This window comes from Lissotriton vulgaris, chromosome 7 (assembly GCF_964263255.1).
Source record: "Lissotriton vulgaris chromosome 7, aLisVul1.2, whole genome shotgun sequence".
Classification (NCBI taxonomy): Eukaryota; Metazoa; Chordata; class Amphibia; order Caudata; family Salamandridae; genus Lissotriton; species Lissotriton vulgaris.
The window spans coordinates 278528876-278544619 of NC_141695.1; the positions used below are offsets into that span (position 1 = coordinate 278528876).

The window sequence follows — 15744 nt, forward strand, 5'->3', positions numbered from 1 at the left end:
CAATGGTTATAACTTTCGCAAATGTGACCCCTATAGCATTTGTAATGCAACATGATTTGTATTTACGTGACTTAGATGTATTGATATTACAAATAACCATGCCTTTTAATTTTTTTTAATAATTAATACTTAAATAAAAGTGATTGTAATTTATAATGGCAATAGCTTAAACTTTTGTAAATAACTTTTGTGAAGATTATGTTCAGTGTATTATATTGCGACGAACATCCAAGAACAGAAGTGAAATATTAACATCTTTTTGTAACATTTGTAATAAAGCTTGAAACATTGAGAGAACATATTTGAACCAGTGATGCTGTGGTGGTGCTGAGTGATGCAGTGGTTGCGCTGAGTGATGCTGTGGTTGCACTGAGTGATGCTGTGGTTGCGCTGAGTGATGCTGTGGTTGCGCTGAGTGATGCTGTGGTTGTGCTCAGTGATGCTGCGGTTGCGTTGAGTGGTGCTGTGGTGGTGCTGAGTGGTGCTGTGGTGATGCTGTGTTGCTGCTGAGTGGTGCTGTGGTGGTGCTGAGTGGTGCTGTGGTGCTGCTGTGGTGGTGCTTAGTGGTGTTGTGGTGGTGCTGAGCGGTGCTGTGGTGGTTCTGAGTGGTGCTGTGGTGGTGCTGAGTGATAATGTGGTGGTGCTGAGTGATAATGTGGTGGTGCTGAGTGATAATGTGGTGGTTCTGAGTGGTCTGTGGTGGTGCTGAATGATGCTGTGGTGATGCAGAGTGGTGCTGTGGTGGTGCTGAGTGATAATGTGGTGGTGCTGAGTGATAATGTGGTGGTGCTGAGTGGTGCTGCTGAGTGATGTTGTGGTGGTGCTGTGGTGGGGCTGGGTGGTGCTGTGGTGGTGCTGAGTGATAATGTGGTGGTGCTGAGTGATGCTGGGGTAGCGCTGAGTGATGATGTGGTGATGCAGAGGGCAGAAAGGCACAAGAAAACGATTCTAACAGAGGGCAGAAGGGCAGAAAAACAAGGGAAAACGAGTCTAACAGAGGGCAGAAGGGCACAACAAGAAGAGGCGCCAGGGAAGCAAAGATGAAGCAAATATGAAGCATGCGAAAAGCAGACAAGAAGGAGAGTGAGGACGCTGAAGCAGTCCTGGTGAGAAGGGATGTGGGGAGGGGTGGGCAGTGGGGAAAGTGAGGCGGGGAGGTTGTGTTGGTTTAATTCCCATGCGCCCGATGAATAAACGCCATCAGCAGATGCTCGGTGATGCGCACAGAGCCCCATCCCCATAGGGGAGGAGGCGGGAAACCTGCTGCACTCGTCCATCAGCAGTGGCGGAGTGAGGGACAGGTGAGAAAAGGCAGAACAAAGACGAGAACTGTAAACACACTGGTCTAAAACCACCCAAATAGTGCCCTAGTCTGAACCCTCACAACGCGAGCAAGCCCAGCTTCGGCAATGCGCTGTGGTACTCGTGGCTACCTCTGAACCCCTTTCACCCAAGGCTCCTTCTCTGTTCAGACTCACTGAGGACTAGTCAGGCAAGGAGCCCCGTCTGAAATGGCCGCCTTTAATAGCAACGGTATAAGACAGCACGTTGTTGCACGCTATCTACAGTACTCATGGCAGTACTCCTTACTAGAAGAATGGAAACGTGCAGTGCGACACCGCCCCGAAAAGAGGATTACACAATAACCACTCCCTCTCCCAAGATGTGTGAGGTTGTTCTCTTTCCTCCAGACTCCTCAAGTCTTGCTCTTTTCCCCGAGTGAAAGCGCAAGCTCCTGTCTCTTTAAGAGGATGCAGGAGCTCGCGCTGCGTGCTTCCTCTCCTGTGCCTTTGGGAGAAGCACGGGAGAGAGGGGATGAGAGAAGAGCATCGGGCTGAGGGGGGAACGGAATGAGGGAAGGGTCGGGGAGGCGGCGAAGACACTGAACTAGAGAAAATGAATGAGGAGAGGAGTTGAGTGAGGGAATAGAGTGAAAGGGGGAGAGGCGCGCGAGAAGAAAACAAGGCAACTGGAAAAAAGAATTACAGGGGGAAAGGAGGAAACGGAGGGTTGCGGGAAGAAAAGTAAAAATTGAGAGAAAAGGGGAATGTGTAAGACAAAGGGCAGATAGTGGTGAGAAGGGATGGGTCTGGAAGAGAGTGGATGTAGCGAGAGAGAGGGATTGGCGTTGGGGGGCTGGATCTGAAACGGATTTAGAAAGAGTAGAAGATGGGGGTGATTGGGAAAGCTAGGGATGGAGAACTTGGAAAAGTGGAGGGGAGAGAGGGTAAATGGGCGCTAATGTGAGGACATGCACAAAAGGAACGAGAGAGAATAAAGCAAGGAGTGTAAACATAGAAATAAGTAAGCGGAGTGAAAGACAGAGGCAGAATGATTTCCGATAAATATAGATATGCCTGATACAAGAAGGATGGATATATGCACAGAATGAACCAGAAGTGAAGGCAGGAGAGGGCTAACGGAAGGCAGATAAAACGCATGTGTTAAATATGGAAAGATGAGAAATCTCGAAAGTGTGGGTGAGGGAGAAGAGCGCCGAAAAGACAAACGAGAGGGTCGACGGAAGGGGGAAGAAGGAACACAAAAATTAGTCAGAACGTGAGCGATTGAAAGACTTAAAGAGGAGAGGGTAGGTAAAGAAGAGATAACGAGGGAGAGATGTTGTGAGAAGAGAGGGGGTAGATGGAGAGAGTGGCAGGATGAAAGGCAAAACCGGGGAGTAAAACTTGGAACGAAATAGCTAAAGAAGAAGGGCGGGATGAAACATAGCCAGAAGCGAAAAAAAAAAGGGAAAAACAGGGGCACCGGGAAACAAGGTGGAGGAAGAGAAACAAGGGATTGAGACAGAAGAGAAGCAGCGGACAAGTGGCATACATGATCCATCAGGGGCGATGCAGATGGTAAAGAAATGGAGGGCAGAGGAGAGTAAAAAGAGGAAAGATATAGGAGAAAGCGAGGAGAAAAATGAAATAAAATTAGAGCATGATTGTGGCCCTGATAAATGAAGGAGGAAGAAACAGTAAAGGAGAGCGTATGTTACGTAGCAGGTACTGCTTAATAAATGTGCGCGTGAGGCGCTGAACCGCCGGTCATTAAAATGTGTGCGTAAGAGGCACTATGAAGAACAGCACAGGACAGTTAGCAAGTTAATTTACAAAATACTGAAAGAGGGAAACAGGCACATACTAAAAAGCAGAGACGAACAGACAGGTATGACTAATAGAAAGACAAAGGTGTGGAAATGTTAACAATGGGATAAGACGGGTAGGAGATGAAAGGCAAGAACAAACAAGCTCTTGGCATTGCTGTGAGGAGGAGGGGAGGAGAAATGCGAGACATGGCCTGGTGGCCGTGAAAAGTGTGAAGCAGGGTGCGGGGGAGCGGATCCCTTTGAAGTGAAGCTCTCGGAGGCAGGCGGCGTGGGGAGCAAATTGTAAGCGCTGCACGAGCACATGCACTCGACGTAATCCGCCTGGTGGTTTCAGAGCTTGGTTTGCCCTCAATACTCTTGTCCTAATATCGCTTGCGCGATTAATAGGACGAGACCTAAAAAGTGAGTCTCCTACTATCAAGGGCTAGACCAGACTTGTCTCTGGCTTGCACAAGGTAAGGGTGACTCCTTCCAGTAGCCACGGTCCCTTTACTCAATAGAATGACATGCAAAGGGTTAGTGACTGCTAGAAAGAAATCACAGCCTTGAAGGAAAAATGTGCACACTTTTTCCACCTACAGGTTCATGGTGACAGTGGGTAAGCTTCCCCAGCAGTCTGCTGTTCTCCTTTAATATTTTCATTATGTCAAAAGGCATCACCTGCAGGATACCATGTTAGGAAATCCAATAAATGTGTTAATGTATGAATAATCCAGGAACAGGCACCTGTATGCATGATATTGTAGTGGGACACACAATTACTTACCTCACCTTCTGCAGCTGATCCATCAGTGGCAGACTCAGTAACCCATCATGTCCCACCTCTTGAATACATGATAGGAAGTGCTTTATGAGTTATGTGGGAATTTACATTCTCCAGTGGTCATGAGCTGCCTCTAGAGGCTAGACAACCTCTTAATGTGATTTAGTATTTTTTAAATATTGCTTTTAACATATTTCCTCCTAGATGCATGGTGGATGTCTACATCAGAACACACAGTCTCCATGAGCCTGTCCTCTGATCTAAGGACTCTCGTCAACATATGATTGCGACGCAGTCTGTGCAGTCTCTTTCACCATGACCATTCCCTCTTAATCTGAGCTTGTTGATTTATCATTAGCGGGGTAGCGGGAGGCAGGCAGGTTGTTGGAAGGAGGAGGTGTCTTTGAAGCAGGTTTCTGTTGGGTACCGATTAGTTAGAAATTGAGTAAATGGAAAAAAAACTCTTAATAGGACCCTTGCCCTAATTATAGCAGCTCTGATCATATTTATTTTATTATATTATAAATAGCAAAAATATATCAGAAAGTAATAGATATGCACTATAGTTTAGTGACCAGGTTCATAGTTCCCGTTGCCCATTGATTGGAGATTCCAATAGCATGAAGATGTGATCAAGCAGTGGTCTTAGGGTCCATCGCTGTGTCAGTACATTCTAGGAGCAGAAACAAGGTTTTCACCTGGAGGTTGCTTTTTGTGCATTAAGATGACACGAGCCACTTACCCATTGTTCACAATGGCCCCTACAAACACACACACATCTGGATGACAGGACATCCAATGAATGCTGTATTCTGTGCAGTGATGAAGATATCAATCAGCACCATCAAACCTTGGGAGGTATACTTTCCATTACCCGGAGCACCTACCCATGGTCTGATTTGAAAACACTTGAAATCCTCATCGTCATCAATTTTCTTCATGAACAACATTTAACAACCAATATACTATGTGCAAAAAGAATATTTCCTCTATCTTTGTGAGTGTGCAGTCTCCTACCACTACGATTGCTATGCTCTGAAATAAGTTATGAGAGGATATGTGCAAAGTTGTGCAACTCAGCACATGTTTAGAACTGGGGGAAGCAACATAGGTGTGTAGCTTCCCCTAGGAACTGTGTCTGCTGCCCACCAAGGGCAGTGCATGTCAGTGTGTGGGGGTGGGGGCAGGCGACAATGACAACACTTTCCAAATGCTGAAACAGATCATGTTGTGTTCTGCATTCGGAGGCTCTCCTGTAAACCAGCAAACGATTCCCAGGTGGCATGCCTCACCACCTCTCCAGCCACCCATACCATGTGCTGAATCAGTCTCCTACCTAATCCCTGTTACATAAATTCCAACTCTCACATTGACCCCAGCTGCTACCCTCCCTATAATATATCTGTATTCACATACGGATGTAACCTTTGTATTCATCATTTCCTGATTCTTGGGCCAGGAAGACGCCCTGCACGGTAAACCAGCATGGTCTTCAGCCCTGTCGACGCTACTGTGAATCCAATATCCTGACGTAGGAATTTTGATCCTGGTGCCACGCTAATATAGCATGTGCAATAAGGCCAAGATCTTTCCTTGATTATTAGTTAGTACTGGACTTACCCTGTGACCATGATGGTCACAACAAGCATGCCTTCATTTCCTGGCAGTGGACAACTAACCCTGTCCGTGAGTTTTGCATATAGAGGATTTGGAGTAACATGCTTTGTTTTGAGAATTGATAACATGACCAGAGAAAAATGTCTGGTCATATCTGAGTCACTGGTGTGGAGGTCTACCTGCCCACTCTTGGAAAGTTCTGCTTCTATATGCTTATCCAGTCCTTTGCACTAACAATCTGAGAGGGTGTTAAGCATGTTGATGTTTGTCACTTGTGTAGTACTTGCATGGGTTTGAGTAAGCCAGAGTAATGGAGGCCAGTAGAATCCAATTTCGAATCCCCTAGTCTGGCCTTTTACAGGATGGAGGGAGGACTGTACTCCTAGACAGTGGATGAGTATTGCTTACATTCTTGAAGCATGGAGGGAGAAGACTTAAATGCTGAAGTAAAAGGTGAAGAGACATGGCTCCTTTAAATAATATAAAAGTTATTTTGGTTAGGGAGAAGCTGTTGATTAGTTTTCCTGAGCATTGCCATTTGGTGGATTATAGGTGTGAAGAGTGGGGCTGCATATTCTGTTGTGAAAGGTGAGGAAACCTTTAGGTTGTACTACCCTATTGTCTTCATCTGGTTACTCCTTCTGTTGGACTGATGACAGCCAGGTGCAGAAACATCACACCTCTTCCTGCCTCTTCCCCACCAACCCATAACAAAACTTATTTTGTTATGGGTTGGTGGTCGCTGATGATGAGAACCTGAGAAAGCAGGTGAGTACCTTCCTGCTCACTCCCATGGTGTTACTTCCGTGAGGCACCACCAACCTCCTTTCACATTTTTTCACTCCTATTTTTTTTCACGCTCATCTGAAGCTTGATTGCATCACATGAGGGAAGGGGATTGCCCGAGGGAGACACCAGTTAGAACCAACGCACCAGTTGAATTTTAACTCTCTTTTTTTTTAAAAATGGTGACCCAGATCCGAATAGTACAGATGGTATATGGTTAAACGCTGGTCCAACAGAAATCATAATGGATTGGTAGGGATCTGAGTATTAGATTCACCATGTGAACAGGTCCCGTGTTGTGTATGACTTTAAGAGTGGGGGAAGACCTGTTCACTCCCCCTGTAGCTCCTTTTTGTATAAGGATCTTTCCTACCCTGCAAGAGGATAGACTGTCCTGGAAGAACTGAGGCTCAGTGTAATCCCAGTGCCTGGGTGGCACCCAGAAACTAAACTGCTAGAGAGTGGTCTTGGAGGACCTGAGCTTTAGACATTTCCCCCCGACCCCACTCTCCAGAGGGTTCCAGATGATTCTGTGATGGTGTGATTTTAGACGCCCAGCTAGGGCTGTGATTGCCTGTTGCCATTTGGCTCATGGGAGGGCTACATCTATTTAAATCTGATCAGCCCATGTGTGATTCAATTACCAAATGTGTGACCAGCCTTTGTGGAGCTGAAACTGGTAGGCTACGAGCTGTTTCTAATTACAGTTTTTTTGTGGGCTGTGGGAAGTTGCACTGGAAAGGCTTTATCAGATTAACACCAATGAATGATTTATAAGAGCTGCTGCATTGGATTACATGTATCCACAGGATACTCGTAGTGCATCTCACAAAACAAGAGCAAGTGAACACACTTTCACACCAAGAGGTGCAATTTGAATACCACAGGCAGCGTTGATTACATATAAAGTGCCTGGCAATTGTTAATATGACCATAATTCAACTGTGTAGTACAAAATTAATGAGAAGGTTATCAAGTCAGCCTTTATTTTGGGATGTCTGTTGTAACTATTCAATTTATTATTTTTAGTACTTTGTTTTGCAAATATTTCATGGCTTTCATAGTACACCAGCAAAAAGAACAGATGATGTATAGAATGCTGATCAATGGCAACATTCACCCCTATCAACAGATCATGGTTTAATGCATCATTTTTTTTCCCCACCCAACACCAGTTAGGACCTAGCCATATGCAAATCTGTCTTGACTCTGTTCCTCATGGGGACAGTCCAGCCCGAACTACCAAGCGAGGCCCATCCTGGACTGGAAACCAACATCCTGGGACTGGTTTCACAGTATCACCACTCGTCAGCCAGGTTAAATTAAATTCAGTGGCGCAGCGAGCATGAAACCAAGGTCTGGGTATACTCTTCCCACTTAGGGCAACAAAAGCAAAAAGAACATATGTTGGATGGAACGCTAAACAATGCAAATATTCACCCCTGATCAACAGATCTGGGTTTAATCTATCGGTTTGTGCCCACTACGCTACCCTAGTTTAGACCCAGCCATATGCAAAGCAGTCTTGACCCTGCTCTTCATGGGAACAGTCCAGCCCGAACTGCCAAGCCAGGTCCTTCCTGGGTGGGAAACAAGCATCCTGGGACTGGTTTCAGGCTATTGCCCCTCATCGCCCAGTCTAGCTTGAATCCAGAGGCACAGTGAGCACTGGACCTAAGTCTGGGCATAACCTTACCACTTAGGACGACATTAGCAAAAAGAACAGATGATGGATAGAATACTTAACAATGCAAGCATTAGCCCCCAGTCAACAGATCTGGGTTCAATCCATTGTTTCTTTTTGCCCACCACGCCACCCCACACCAGTTTGGACCCAGCCATATGCAAATCAGTATTCACCCTGTTCTATATGAGAACAGTCCCACCGAACTGACAAGCCAGGTCTTCCCTGTACTGGAAACAAGCATCCTGGGACTGGCTTCAGTGTATCACCCCTCATCAGAGAGGCTAGCTTGAATACATTGGTACAGTAAGCAGGTGACCCACATCTGGGAATACACTTGTCACTTAGGGTGACACAAGGAAGAACAACAGATGATGGAATGAATGCTGAACTATGCAAACATTCACCCCGAGTCAACAAATGACAGGGTTTAACTGGAAAGGCATGGGGAGCTAAACAATTTTGCTTGTTTCTGGTCCAGGGGAAACCTAGTCTGGCAGTTCTGGCTGGAATGTTCGCATGAGGGGCAGGGTCAAGACTAAATTTGCATATTTCTGGTTTTAAACTGGAATGGCATGGGGAGAAAAAAGATGGATTTAGGCCCATATCTCTTTAGTGGGGTGATTGATTGACGTTCAACATTCTGTCCATCAATTGTTCTTCCTGCATTTGTAACTTCGACTGGGCGGGAATGCCCAGATGTGGGTCCCATGCTTTCCATGCCACTGGAGTCAAGCTAGCCTGGTTGATGAGGGGTCATATTATGAAACGGGTCCCAGGATGTTTCTTTCTTGTCCAAGGGAGAATCTGGCCTGGGAGTTCGGGATGGACTGTGCCCATGGGGAGCAAGGTCTGGGCTGACATTCATATAATTGGTTTTAAACTGGAATGGGAATAGGGAGCAAAACAACTATGGATTTAGGCCCAGTTCACTGTAGTGGGGTGAAAGTTTGACATTGTTCAGCATTCTGTCCATCAGTTGTTCTTTATGCATTTATCACCCCAAGTGGGATGGGTATGCCCAGACGTGGGTCCCTTGCTCTTCAAGTCACTGGAGTCAATCTAACTTGGCTGATGAGGGGGTGATATCCTGATAAATGTCCCAGGATGTTTGTTTCTGGTTTAGGGAGAATCCGACCTATCACTTTGGGCTGGACTGTTCCCATGGGGAGCCAGATCAAGACTGATTTGGATATAGCTGGGTTTAACCAGAATGGCATGGGGAGCAAAAAACGATGGATTTGGGCCCAGATCTCTCTACTGGGGTGAATGTTTGACATTGTTCAGCATTCTGACCATCAAGTGTTCTTTTTGCATTTGCTACCCCGAGTGGGGCGGGCAGGCCCAGGCGTGGGTCCCATGCTTTCCTTGCTACTGGAGTCAAGCTAGCCTGGCTGATGAGAGGTTATATGATGAAACCTGTCCCAGGATGTTTATTTCCCGTTCAGGGAGAACCTGGCCTGGCAGTTCAGGTTGTACTGTTCTCATAGAAAGCAAGGTCTAGACTGATATGCATATATTTGGGTTTAATCTGGAATTGGATAGCGAGCAAAAAAACAATGGATTTAGGCTCAGATAACTGTATTGAGGTGAATGTATGACATTGTTCAGCATTCTGTCCACCAATTGTTCTTTCTGCATTTATCACCCCGAGAGGGATGGGTATGCCCAGACGTGGGTCCCATGCTCTTCATGTCACTGGAGTTGAGCTAACTTGGCTGATGAGCGGGTGACACCCCGAAAATGGTCTCAGGATGTTTGTTTCTGGTCCAGGGAGAATCTGACTTGTCAGTCAGGCTGGGTTGTTCTCATAGGGAGCAAGATCAAGACGGATTTGCATATAGCTGGGTTTCAACTAGAATGGCATGTGGAGCCAAAAACAATGGATTTAGGCCCAGACCTTTGTACTGGGGTGAATGTTTGATATTGTTCAGCATTCTGGCCATCAAGTGTTCTTTTTGTATTCGTCACCCCGAGTGAGGCGGACATGCCCAGGCGTGGTCCCATGCTCTCCATGCCACTGGAGTCGAGCTAGCCTGGTTGATGAGGGATTATATGACAAAAGTGTTCCCAGGATGTTTCTTTCCGGTCCAGGGAGAACCTGGGTTCACAGTTCGTTTTGGACTGTTCCCATGGGAAGCAAGGTCTAGATTGATATGCATATGACTGGGTTTAAACTGGAATGGGATAGGGAGCAAAAAGACAATGGACTTAGGCCCAGATCACTGTAGTGGGGGGAATCTTTGACATTGTTCAGTATTCTGTTCATCAATTGTTCTTTCTGCTTTCATGGTATACTGCTCAGTGCACATGACATGGTTAAAGCTAAACCTCCTTTGTATCAGTCATCAGATTTAACCACTGTGACTTTTATTCATGTGCGCACTCACCCAAGGTCCATAGCATATGGTGGGGCTTATTGATGGGAGACTTGTGCCGCCGGAGCGGCATTTGGTTTTTTATGCTCTGGGTGCGCAAGCCTCTCAACAATCAGCTTGTCGGCGTTTAATTGGTGAGCAGCCGGCCCCAGTGTAGGCCCCACCTCCAAGCTTCAGAGGTCCAATGGATGACCCTCTATCCTATATTGCCAAAGAAATCACAGTTGAGTTTACATACAATTGATACTCTATAGTCTTAAATGCTAAATGTTAACACATCATCTAAAAATGATCCATTCTGCATCTTAACCACTCCCTCCTGTGTATTAGTGTTTCTCAAATGCTTGTGAGGGAAATCAGAATAGATATTTCATAAGCACACTTTTGATCAACAGGTAGTCTTGGAGAAGGTATTGGCCAGCCTCTCTGTCATTTTGGAAAGATAGTGCATTAAGGGTGTCACTCCTGTTTATAATGCCGATCAAATCAGTTTTAAAAAATTTATGTGGAATTACTATTGCCTGGTTTAATGAAACCAAGTCACTCTTAAAAGGAGGGAGGCATCAGAAGCCCAGAGGATGTTCTGAGTTTTTTTTATATATATTAGAAGGGTAAGCATAGGAAAAACCAGAACTGGACACAGGTTGAGTTATAGGACCAAAAGGAAGGCATGAAATTCTAAAATGTACATGAAGGGCCTTATACACAGAGGTAAATGCAGACTTTTCTGTAAGCTTTCGATTGTTTGCAATTCACAAAGGGATTGACACGCAGTATATTTATGAATGCTGTGTCTCCTCACATAAAAAGCAGTACTTTGTTTGTAAAAAATTAAGCACCACAGCCCAAGGTATAATCACTGGTCCACTTCATCTGGACAACTTACCTCACGATTTAACTGTAGATTTGAGTTCAAGTTTATATTACATAGTTATATATTTTAAAATAAATGGTGCTACAATACACACATAGAGCGCCACCATGAATATGTAACAGTGTTTACAAATGAATGCCAGTGCCAAGCAGCAAAAACACTGGCACAATTTTAGCAAAAGACCTATCTTTTTATGTGTGGATTTCCCACATATGTAAAGATATTAGTTGGAAATCCCCTTATGTGCAGAGACTCTGCACTTGTAAAGATTTCTTTTGTGAATAGCAAACAACCGTAAACTTAAACCAAAGTATATGTTTACCTTTGTGAATTAGGCCCTTAGTGTATTAACTAGAGGTGCCTTAGTTCAACAGAAAAATATTACACCTCCCCAGATGAGTTCACACCAATGTGACTGGCGACATGTCTACTGAATGTGCAAACAAAAACGTTTAGAAATTAGTATGGACAAAATGAAGACTATTAAACCAGAAAAGGCTGAAACAGACTCCATAAAAAGTATCCATAAAACTAAAAAGGTGGCTTTCAAAATTTCAGTGCTATGAAGTGTCTTTTGTCCATAAGGCAGTGTTTTATTAAACAATTGCATAATCTTTATTATCTCACATTCTGTTTTTTTAAATATTTCAATATTTGCTAGCTATATGGCTGTAAGTGATAGTTTATAGATCAACATGTCAACATATTGATCACCAGTACCAATGCTTCTTTTATTGATGTTCACTCTTAAGGAGTTTAACATGAATTGGTTAGATTTCTTATTGAGGTTTGAATATTTCTCTTACTTTCTATTACAATAAAAGTGAATATAGTTGCTAAATTGGTACAGTCTAGAAATTAATAGGATGTACGTGCTATCAATATTACGTTTAACCTTAGGAAGAGTACATGGGTAATGCAGTTGCTTGGCAAATTGACTGCAATCTTAGGTTTATAGACATGCAGCATTATGAAGAAAATGCAGTATATTCAAATTCATTGAAAACGAATTCTAAAAACCTATAATTGGCTTAATAAAACACGTACCATGTGCAGGCTGTAAAGAAGCACTACCTATATTAATATCTATGACTGGTTCCTTTGAGAAGATTGCTTGAATTGGTCTGTGCACCATCTTAATGGCTACACCACTTAAATACCAAACATTTTGCTTCTCGACTTAATCCTGTTGTAGGACACTAGGGGCCCGATTCACATAGGTAAACTTACACTTTTGTCTACATTTACGATTGTTTGTTATTCACCAATAGCTTTCTCACTCAAAAACCCAAACCCATCCTAAACCCTAAAATTTCCCTTTCCACCCAATCCCCCACTAAACCCTAAAATTCCCCTACTAACACAAAAACACAAACCCAACCTAAACCCTAAAATTACCCTTCCCCCCTAAAACCTTAAACCACCCTAAACCTGTAAAATTACTCCCCTAAACCTTAAAATGACCCTTTGCACCCAAAAACTCACCCCCACCAAAACCCTAAAATTACCCTTCTCACCCAAAAACCCAAATCCACCCTAAACCCTAAAATTACACTTCCCACCTAAAAATCCAAACCCGCCCTAAACCCTACAATTACCCTTCCTATCCTTCCTACCCAGCAACCCAAACCCACCTAAACCCTAAAATTACCCTCCCCACCCAAAAACCTAAACCCTAAAATAACCCTTACCACCAGAAAACCCAAACCCACCTCAAACCCTAAAATTACCCTGTCCAGCCAAAAATCTCAAACCTGCCTCAAAATTGCCCTACCCACACAAAATCCAAAACCCACCTTAAACCCTATAACTACCCTTCAAACCCAAAACTCCTAATCCACCCTTAACCTTATATACTTACCTTATATTTACATGCAAAACACATATGCCTTTACCATTCACGACTTTAAAGTGAAATTTGTTGTAAAGGCATGCCTCGTAAAGTTATATGCATTGTAATGACAATACAGTTGGGTACTGTCTTCTAAAACAAGGTGGTACAAAATTTTACGGGCGCTTTTACTTTTATTTCACATAATGCTGCGTGAAAGGTATACAGAGCAGAAATATTGTGTGCTGCCTAGTGCCAACACAGGCACCTTCGTACCAAAGTGCAAGGGTGCCTTTGTTACAGGCAGTATTTTGTTTGGCAGGAAGGGACTCTTTTCTGCACAAAACATTCCTTAGGGTTATTTTCCTCTTTCTGTGTGCAGCAGAAAGCAGCACACATGGAAAGAGGAAGTAAATAAGAGATCTAAAGATGTTCTTCTTCGTTACTGCTGCAGGTGCACCATTTTGGTGAAACCCCAGGTTTACAGGTCTTTGTGAATCTGGGTTGTGTTAAAATAAATGGGTGGATGCATGGAACATGTGCTGCATTTAGTTACTAATCACACAAAGTGACGCAAAGTGGTTTTGCGTGGCTTAGTGAATGCAAAAAAGGATTATGTGTCGAGGTTGCGCCACAAAAGTGACCCAAACCTATTGCAAAATATAGTAAATCTGGGCTTACATGTTTTGTGCTGCTTGTGTTAGCTTTTGTCCTCAGGATAGACAGGCCTATCTTTTCAGCAGTCGTATGATTACTGTTAGTGACTCTAAATTTGCAGTTTGTGAATACCCCAAAAATTGAAAATTTTACACAAAAGAGTAAGTTTAGTTTTACCTGTGTGAATCAGCCTCTGAGTGTTAGACATTAGTGAGTACAATTTAGACACGTGTAAATAACTGTAAATAAGTCAATGCAGATGCAAGCATTGCGTATGCTTGTTTTGCACTAGCCGAGCATTAAATGACCGCGTAGCTGTCCTTAACTCCACAGTTCGCTTGACCTGCCTGCGTCCTCAGATCCCTGCTCACTGAGGGAATCCTGCCAGAGTGTTTGATAGCAGCAGTGACTGCTCCTATTTTCATCATGCGTAATCTCGCCTAAATCCCAGTTATTGGGATATTTGTATAATATGTAATGTGTGTTTTCTACATGTTTACGTTTATCTTGTAATTCTCTCTGCGGAGACGCGGTTTGGATACAAATATCTCATGGTAAATGTGAACCTGGATGCTAGTTGTGGTCACTTGTGTGAGGCTAGCTAAATTCATCTCCGATTTTAGTAACTGGTCAATGTATTGGAGCTGGTCTCTCGTGAGCCTTGTGTGCTCCAGCAGATACCTCATCTACAACATTAACAACAATGACCCACAATGCATAATGCATGCAAGATCCATCATTCTTGTGGGAATTACGTGTGCTGCACGAGGACGCAGTTGCTATTCCGTGGACTCAGTAGTGAATGCAAAGAAACAGGCTGGGGTATGATCTCGAGACACGAAATGATTGCAATATCACTGTGATGCATAGACTATGCGGTTCCACCCTTTTCTCCCAACAAGACAAAAACGCAAGTACACTGTGTTCTTACCTCTGAACAGATGAAATGCCCTTTCAGCTGCTGGTTTGAGTTCTCCAAGCCCTCGACTTAAATACACTTGGGGACGAGGGTGTCAGTCCCTACCTCAGAAGACATCACGGATGCAGCATGTATTTGCACAAAGTAAATGTGCTGTGTCAACTATTCTTGCTAGTGATTACTCTTGAGTAGTTTTTTTCTCCTCTGCCCACCCATATTTGGCATGAGTCCACACTCCTCTGGAGGCCATGTTTTATATGCACTCAAACCTGCAGTCGTGGCAAAAGGAAACACACTGTCAAAGCCAATTGCACGCACTTTACCCTGGGATACAGTGGTAAAGTGCGCAGAAACCAAAAATACTACCACCAATTCACATTCATAAGCAAAAAGTTTTAGGGGTGAACCTGCCAGAAGGGCCAAGTCCAACAAAGAGTTTTTGACTTTTCCAATGTCCTTTAGCCATGTTGTATTGCATTGTGTCTGTGCAGCAAAGTTAGAAAGTAAACTTAGAAAAGTTAGGACAAAGCAGGCAGCATATTATAGCACTTTCTTGGGGCAGGAGGGTCAAGCAAGAAAGGGGGAAGGGGGTGGGGGTATGGGCAGGCAACAATGAAGGGGGCAGTGGGGAGACATGGGGCAGCAACATGGACAAGGGGTGGGAAGGGGAAGAAGAAACACTGAGTAGGGTTGAATGTGAGGGGAAGAGTGGGAGTAGAAGAAGAAATAGTAGTTCAATACCAGCACAAGCAGTGGACAGACACTAATCAAGAGGAAGCAAAGTGTGCTTGGTCCAGGCTTCATCGAAAGAAAAGGAAGTGACGCCCGGCAGTCGCTGGCCAAATAAGGCGGCAACATAGAAGAGTGACAATGATGCCAATACATGGAGAGCAGTGGGTGGGCTGCAAGCCCTTAATTGTAAACAATGCCCCTCACAGTGACAGCACATGTTGGCACTCGAGACCTTCTATGAAGCGGTAAACATTGGCCGTGCAATAGGGTTTTTTTTTCTTTCTACCATGCTGCACTGCAGTTGTGATGCTGTACAATAAGGCTAAACAAGGATTGGCAAAGGCAGCAACTCATCTACAAGTTGCTGTTGGCTTTGTAAGTGTATTTTAGC

The 15744-nt window shown here is 44.2% G+C and overlaps 1 protein-coding gene across 1 annotated transcript in view; it reads right to left on the minus strand.

Moving 5' to 3' along the window:
- Positions 1-14659, minus strand: part of LOC147701391 (alpha-tectorin-like) — an 89173-nt gene extending 74514 nt beyond the window's left edge. Inside the window, exon 1 of the mRNA XM_086930075.1 lies at positions 14634-14659. The gene's annotated coding sequence lies outside the window, so the exon portion shown is untranslated. The remainder of the gene's footprint in view (positions 1-14633) is intronic.
- Between the last annotated feature and the right edge of the window lie 1085 nt (positions 14660-15744).